This window comes from Amblyomma maculatum, unplaced genomic scaffold (genome assembly GCF_055883805.1).
Source record: "Amblyomma maculatum isolate TAMU_Amacu unplaced genomic scaffold, ASM5588380v1 scaffold_51, whole genome shotgun sequence".
NCBI lineage: Eukaryota > Metazoa > Arthropoda > Arachnida > Ixodida > Ixodidae > Amblyomma > Amblyomma maculatum.
The window spans coordinates 381,108-388,283 of record NW_028146776.1 but is presented as its reverse complement, the minus strand read 5'-3'; the positions used below and the strand labels follow the sequence as shown (position 1 = coordinate 388,283).

At 44.0% G+C, this 7,176-nt stretch overlaps 1 pseudogene; it reads right to left on the bottom strand.

Annotated features, from left to right (window-relative positions):
- Nucleotides 1-5,346: 5,346 nt before the first annotated feature.
- Nucleotides 5,347-6,865, bottom strand: LOC146170767 (uncharacterized; annotated as a pseudogene).
- Between the last annotated feature and the right edge of the window lie 311 nt (nucleotides 6,866-7,176).

Here is a 7,176-nt window from a genome sequence, read left to right as displayed (position 1 = left end):
AAGGAAAGCGTTGGGGATGGTACTTTATATCTTTTTTTTTAATGTTTACTTGGATAAGCACAGAAATTAGTAATGTAATCTGTTTAGGGGAAAGATAATTAAACAGAAAGTAGAAGAAAAAACAACGTGCCGAGGGTGGGAACCGAACCCACGACCTCCGAATATCGCGTCCGGTGCTCTTCCAACTGAGCTACATCGGCCGCTGTCCCCTCTGCTACTTGCTTGAATATTTATGTTGTCTGTATACGAACCTTGAGAGTGTTCACCAGCGCCACCCTCAGCCATAGCGGCGAACGTGGAACGCCCTTTGTTACCGCCGGCAGTCTTAAAGCCTTAGGTAGCTTAAGAGGGTTCTAGCACAGCTGTCGCCCTCGCTCTTGATCAGGTTCTACGTGACGCTGGCGGTAACAAAGGTCGTTATTTGGGAGGGATATGTTTGATGGGGGAATCGATGCAGTTAGATATTGGTTCTGTGAGCATACCAGCACCGGATACGATTGGTCGCCGGGATGATTTTCTTTGTGCACTACCGGGAGTATGTAGAAACGCGCTGGGGACGGATCTATTGCCTCCTTATTTACTCGCGGTGGTATTTCCACCATCTCGGTGAGCTGCTTTAGAGTTTGTTATAATTTCCTGGTGTTCGGCAGTCGGATCTGATGGCAGTAATTTACAGAAATTTGTGTTGTTCAGGTGGTGATATCCCTCGTTATTTTACTCGTCTGTGTTTAAAATTCCTATACCATCTCCTTTATCGGCAGGTTTGATGACGATGTACGTTCGCTGGCTAAGTGATACTAAAGCTTTAGGTTCTGTTTTTTTTTTAATGCTAGAGGTTGCGGGTTTGTAGGTCTCCTCAATAGTCGGGATATCTGATGTTGCGGGTGGACTGCCAAATTCATTGTTTTGTCATGTGACCTTAAGACAGCTGACAGCTATTCGTGTGCTGTGCTCAATGGCGAATTGGTGGGTCTCATCTGATGTTGGCAGGTTATTTTGCCATGGTGCCATGCAGTGCCGTTGAGCACTGAGGAGGAGGTTGAAGATATTCCTGGCGAGCACCGAAACACCTCCAAAACTTGGGTGCACTCTATCTGCAGCCGGAATTTTGCTGCTGCAAAGGCCTCCAGGGAATGGTAGAGGTAGAAAAAGTTTTCGCTTTGAAAACGCAATTCAATTAGTCCGTTGTTGAACTTTATGGCGCATTGAATAAACTTATCTACCATTCGCCAATTCCCTGTACCTTGTCGGCGGGCAGGAGCCCGCGGTATCATTAAAGTGGCATATACTGCCATATGTGCAGCGGTGGCGTAGAGGTAGAACATCCGCCTCGCATGCAAGAGGACCGGGGTTCAAATTCCGGTGCCGCGCAATTCTCCACCGGATGGAAACAAAAAAAAAATCCGCGTGTCGATAGAATTGCATACGCAGGTTTGGGTTGCGACCTGATGCCGGTGAACACCTCTGGCAACGCACTCCTTCAGCACAACCTGAGTTGGCCACCCTTGTGCAGTAATTGGCCGCCACCTCCTATGATAAGCTCCATAAAACCCCGGCCCTCAGTCACCAGCGGCTGCGGAACAACTGACCACGGCGGCGGTCAAACCGGTGACGCAGCAGGGGGTGCTAAGAAATCCTGGCTCCGCTGGACAGGCCTCCATTGGAAACTGGCCCTGGAAACGTTTAATGCTAGAACCCTAGCTAGTGAAGCTAGTTTAGCAGTGCTGTTAGAGGAACTAGAGGGCATGAAATGAGATGTCATAGGGCTTAGTGAGGTTAGGAGGCCGAATGAGGCATATATATACTGTACTGAAGGATGGGCATGTACTGTTTTATCGAGGTTTACCAGAGAGGCGACAACTAGGAGTAGGTTTCCTTGTTAATAAGTATATAGCGGGTAATATAGATGAATTCTATAGTAATAATGAGAGGGTTGCAGGCATCGTAATTAGGCTTAATAAGCGGTATAAACTGAAGGTTGTACAGGCCTAAGGACCTACGTGTAGTTATGATGACCAGGCAGTTGAAAGCTTCTATGAAGATGTAGAATCGGCAATGCGAAAAGTAAAGACACAGTATACTGTACTAATGGGCGACTTCAATGCCAAAGTAGGGAAAAAGCAAGCAAGAGACCAGGCAGTAGGTGCCTATGGGATTTATTTATTTATTCGATACTGTCAATCCCATCGGGGATCGTAACAGGAAGGGCATAAAAATACAGCGGTACAAAACATAGTAATGACAATTGGTTTGTAGGGTTTAACGTCCCAAAGCGACTCAGGCTATGAGAGAGGCCGTAGTGGAGGACTCCGGAAATTTAGACCACCTGGGGTTCTTTAACGTGCACTGACATCGCACAGCACACGGGCACCTTGCTTTTCGCCTCCATCGAAAAGCGGCCGCCGAGGGGTAATGACAATTAATCAAGTACATGAAAGAATATGATACCAAAATTATGCATAACAAATTATACTATAGCAATAAAACCAGACTGAGAAGCGTATGACAAGATTTTCGCGGACAAATAATACGACAAGTGAAACACAAATGGAAGGAGAAAAATTCGTAATGACATAAGAACACAGTAATTAGTGAGATGTAAGTAGCTTATGTTTCACACGTGTACTAAAAGCATTTAATGATGAATTATTAACAATGGATGTGTGTAAGGTGTTCCTTTCGCGTATAGCACGAGGGAAGTATGGATATTTGAAAGTGTCAGTGCGGAATGAAAACTCGTTTAGAGTGTGAGCGTGATTATTACGTGTTTGTCGTGTTTGTGATTTTGATATGTATCTTGAAGTGTCGATTTTTACGTGATTGTGTATTAGCTAGTACATGGTTTTAAGGCGCGCTAGTTTTGCTATGTTTTGAAGGGTGAGTAGTCATGCCTTTTTGAGTAGTTCTGTTGGTGAGTCTGTCAACCTGTGTTTGTTATATATACATATGACCGCCTTCCTCTGTACTGCTTCTATTTGTTTAGTAAGCTTGTTAGGGAAAGGGAACCAGACAACATTGGCATATTCTAGAACTGGCCTGACAAACGTCTTATAGGCGAGTAGCTTTGTTTCCGATGGTGCTTGTTTAAGGCGTCTGTTAATGAAAAATAGCTGTTTTAAGGCGGTTGATGTGACAATGTTAACATGAGAATCCCATCTGAAATCAGAGGTCAGTGTTATGCCTAAATATTTATATTCGGAAGCCGAGGCAAGAGGAATGTTGTTTAATGTGTACTGAAAAACTGATCGATGTAACTTTCTGGTTATATATAAAGTAACTGATTTTTAACATTAATAGTCATTTGCCATTCTTCACACCACTTCGTCACTGCTGTTAGGGCGTTATCTAAAGTTATATGGTCATTGACAGAGTTAATTTCCTGGTAAAGTACACAGTCATCGGCGAAAAGTTTAATATTGTGAGAAACACTAGTAGGTAAGTCATTTATAAAAATTAAAAATAATACTGGGGCCAGAACACTGCCTTGTGGTACACCGGATGTTACATTGGCTGTTTCGGACCTCGCGTTGTTAATTTCGACGAATTGAGTACGGTCAGTCAGGTAGTCAACAATCCAATCTACTATGGGGCCAGCTCCAAAGGTTGCAGTTAGTTTCATAATAAGTTTAGAGTGTGATACACGGTCGAAAGCTTTAGAAAAGTCTTAGAAAATTAGGTCGATTTGTTTCTGCTGATCAATGGCGAAGGATATGTCATGTGTAAGTTCGATTAGTTGTATGACTGTAGAAACTCCTTTCCGAAAACCGTGCTGAAGAGGTGTTAAAATTTGATTTTCTTCTAAGTAGGTTATTATGTGTTTTAAGATAATGTGTTCTAGTAGTTCGCATACTGTGCTGGTTAGTGAAATTGGTCTGAAATTTGAGGGATCTGATTTGCTTCCTGTTTTATGTAAAGGTGTCACTTTAGCTATTTTCCATTCTTTAGGAAGGGTGTGCGCTGACAACTTGTTAAAGAGTACCACTAAAAATTTTGCTACCCATTCGGCATATCTACCCAAGAAGATGTTAGAGATTCCATCAGGCCCTGATCCTTTTTTTTGTGTCCAAGTTTAGTAAGAAGTTTAAGACACCTGTTTCTGTTACGGTAAGGGGTTCTAGGTAATTTCCGGAGCAAAAATTAGTACGAGGCGTAGTTCCGTTGTCTGTAGTGAAGATAGAAGTAAAGTAGTTATTCAGCGCGGCTGCAATATTTCGGTTTTCGTCTGGAGAAGCTTGGTTTTCATTTCTTGATTTAGGGCTCAGGTGACGCCAGAACTTTTGGGGAGCATCTTTTAAGAAGCGAATCAGCGTATTAGTAAAGTAAAATGTTTTAGCTGTTTTTATTTTGGATTTCAAATCAGTGATAGCCAAGGTTAATTTTTCAATTGTTCTCGGTGATGGATGGCGTTTTTGCACTTGTTTCAGTCGTCGAACTTTTCGCTTGGCATGAATTACGGCTCGAGTTATCCATGGATTACGTTTGCGTATTCTCTTAGTCTTGGTAGGCACATAATTAGTGATGCAATATGGCACAACGTTTTAAATCTCTGCCACAATGTTTCTATATCAGTGTGTATGTCATCCGAGAGATGTTGAAATGATGTTAGTTCATGCGATAAAGTATCAAGTCTGGTAGTGTCGTCAGCTCGGTTGTAGTCAGGATACGTTATTGTTGATTGCAAACAAGGTGCATTATAGTGATACGGGACAGAACACATTACTAGCTTGTGGTCAGACAGGCCATTTAAAATTTCCACATTGGTTTCTTGACAGGGAAAATGACTACTCAGGAAAACTAAATCTAGAATGTTGGAGCTGGTTCCTTGTACACGTGTGGGTTCTGTTACCATTTGCGAAAGGTTAAAAGAAAGCATTATATCAAAAACAACATCGGCGCAAAGTGAATTATGGTGCAGGGTGTTCCAGTTAATATCAGGAAGATTGAAATCACCTCAAAGTATTAGTCTCGCCCCCTTAACATGATGTTGCATATACGTATACAATGATTGGAGTATGATAGGATCAGAACAAGGACTAAGATAGACGCAACCCACAACGATGGTAGAATCAGAAAAGCAGAGTTTGCGAAAGATAGCTTCTACCTCTTCAACTTCAGGTAACGTAAGGAAACTTATATCTTTTCTTATCAGTAATGCCACGCCTCCGCCTCGCGTCGGCCTGTCTTTGCGTGATATGGAATAATTTGGGGGAATTACTTCAAAGTCTTTAATTTCTTTTGTTAGCCATGTTTCAGTTATCGTCATGAATTCTGGCTTTAAACCTAATAATAAGGATTCTAGGGGACCGACCTTATTGATAATACTACGCGCATTAATGTTCACGAAGGTTATTTGGGACGCTGTAGACGGCGCGAGCGTAGAGTCCGTGTACCTGTGTTTTGGTTTTTTGTCTCGGTTAATGAAGGTGTAACTGGAGGAGCTGCAACTGGTAACACTTCACAATTTTCGTTGTCCCAAAAATAAAGTTCACCGTTTATTTTTAGTTTGTCGTAAAACCAGTGACACTTTCTCGCCGCGATCTTTTCTTGGTTTCCCGTATTTCCATAGCTTTTTTCTGATTTCGCGGACACGAAGCGAAAAATCTTCACTTATGGTAAACTCGGTGCCCTTTAATTTGTGACAGTTCCGCAAAATGTTCGTTTTTTCCCTGAAATCTAGAAGCTTTAGTATTACAGGCCCTGTTTTGTTTTCCGTTGGTCTACCTAGTCTGTGAATGCGTTCTATTGCAACTTCTTCCAGTTTTAGGGATTCTTTCAAAACTTCTTCATTTACAGTTCGCTCCAGGGATTCACTATTTTCTTCTTCCTTTTCAGGGATGCCATAAATAATAAGATTTGATCTTCTGGAGCGATTCTCAAGATCGTCTAGCTTTAATTCCAGAGATAATACGACCTGTTGAAGATTGGCAATATGATCGGTACATGACGAAAGTTTGTCTTCAGGGAGAGTAAGGCGTTGTAGTTTGTCGTCTATTGATGTTAAGCTTTGTTCTTTTATTGTCTTTATGTCATCTGCTATATTCTGTAACTGTTGCGAAAGTTCTGCCATGTCAGGCCCAGGATTACTCTCAACGTCACCTGCAAGCAGTAACAATTTCATCACATGCACCACATCGCACACTGTGTCAAGAAGTACCGCAGGGCACGGCAGCACAACAAGGCAACGCTCGCTAGATCGAAAACATTTCCCAAAGCGCTTTATTACCTGCACGAGGAAGACAAGCGGATTATCCATCTGTGCGCAAGCCCAGCTGCCGTGCCCTTTGGTTCGACATCCTTCGGTCATGTCTTTTATAGTCCAAGAAGCTTGCAGCGCCGCTCCGCATGGCTTGAAGGCCACACAATCGCTGCCGCTAGTCGTTGGCGATGGTAGGTGCCAAAATTCATCCGTGGATCGTAGGACCGGGGGCGTTGCAAAATTGTCGTTCCGTAGCACTTGCACATGTTCGGGCTGGAAATGCTGACGTGGTTGTTGGCATCCCGACGGTATCACCAGCAGGCTGGCGATGATCAGCACTAGGAAGACAAGCGGATTATCCATCTGTGCGCAAGCCCAGCTGCCGTGCCCTTTGGTTCGACATCCTTCGGTCATGTCTTTTATAGTCCAAGAAGCTTGCAGCGCCGCTCCGCATGGCTTGAAGGCCACACAATCGCTGCCGCTAGTCGTTGGCGATGGTAGGTGCCAAAATTCATCCGTGGATCGTAGGACCGGGGGCGTTGCAAAATTGTCGTTCCGTAGCACTTGCACATGTTCGGGCTGGAAATGCTGACGTGGTTGTTGGCATCCCGACGGTATCACCAGCAGGCTGGCGATGATCAGCACGAGGAAGACAAGCGGATTATCCATCTGTGCGCAAGCCCAGCTGCCGTGCCCTTTGGTTCGACATCCTTCGGTCATGTCTTTTATAGTCCAAGAAGCTTGCAGCGCCGCTCCTCATGGCTTGAAGGCCACACAGTCGCTGCCGCTAGTCGTTGGCGATGGTAGGTGCCAAAATTCATCCGTGGATCATAGGACCGGGGGCGTTGCAAAATTGTCGTTCCGTAGCACTTGCACATGTTCGGGCTGGAAATGCTGACGGGGTTGTTGGCATCCCGACGGTATCACCAGCAGGCTGGCGATGATCTGCACGAGGAAGACAAGCGGATTATCCACTTGTG